The sequence below is a fragment of the Echinops telfairi genome, unplaced genomic scaffold, assembly GCF_000313985.2.
Source record: "Echinops telfairi isolate 266 unplaced genomic scaffold, ASM31398v2 ScPeMD7_60;HRSCAF=208, whole genome shotgun sequence".
NCBI classification, from domain to species: Eukaryota; Metazoa; Chordata; class Mammalia; order Afrosoricida; family Tenrecidae; genus Echinops; species Echinops telfairi.
In genome coordinates, this window is record NW_022103958.1 from 1,047,574 (window position 1) to 1,048,577 (window position 1,004).

Consider the following 1,004-nt stretch of genomic DNA (forward strand, 5'->3'; position numbering starts at 1 on the left):
AAAATGATTGAAGTAACTTAAAGTCCATCTGTGGATTAATGGATAAATACTTGCTTACATACACATAGTGGAGTACTATAGAATTGTATAGAATAACAATGGATCTGTGAAACACCTCATAACATGATTCACCTGGAGAACAGCATGCTAAGTGATACCAGTCAATCACAAATAGGTAAATATTTTATTACTTTAGCATAAGTATGAAAAGGTAGGAAAATGATTTCACACTAAAAGAAAGGTACTCTGATTGTTTGGGGTGGGAAAAGAAGAGAGGTTAGAGAGGTGTTAACTTGAGTGTGGAGTGTTTTTGGGTTTAGCTAGATTTGTTTACAACAGCAAGGTTGGAGTTTGCCTAGATGTCTGGTGGAAATTAATTTTATAGAATACATTTTTTAGTAACTGTATATTTTGTTACCAGAATATTTATTACATCTCTTTGACACACTACCTCTTGAATTTGGACAAAGACACCTACTTAAGAGGGGAAAAGAACTAAATATAATTTTTGGAAATTGTGACAGGTGCTTAGGCCAACAAATCGACCCTTTGAAACAGTCATAATAGATAAGGTGATAGTTAGTATCAATTTTGGATGGCTGCCAGTGGAATGATCGCTCAGTTAAAAGCAACCAATCATGCTACTAAAATCTAAGTAAGAAAATATTCTGTGCACTCCAGTCCATTGAAGGACATGGAGAAAAAGTATCCTGGGAGAACAAATCAGTAAAACAAATCAAGGATTGCCAAAGAGATTTATTTAATTAGAAGTTTTACTGGGTCAGCTGAGAGATATCCCAGTGGAGACAACTACCTTTCCTTTATTTAAAGAGCCTCAGGTTCAAAATAAACAGACATTTTAGCGCTGAATTTGCATACCTTTTAGGAACATGTTTTTTGACCCCCAAATTGAAATACTTAAATATTTAAGCCATCTTTAGTGAAGAAGGCACAGTGTTACCCCAAATAAACAGAAAATCAAATACACTGGCATTGGTTGAGTT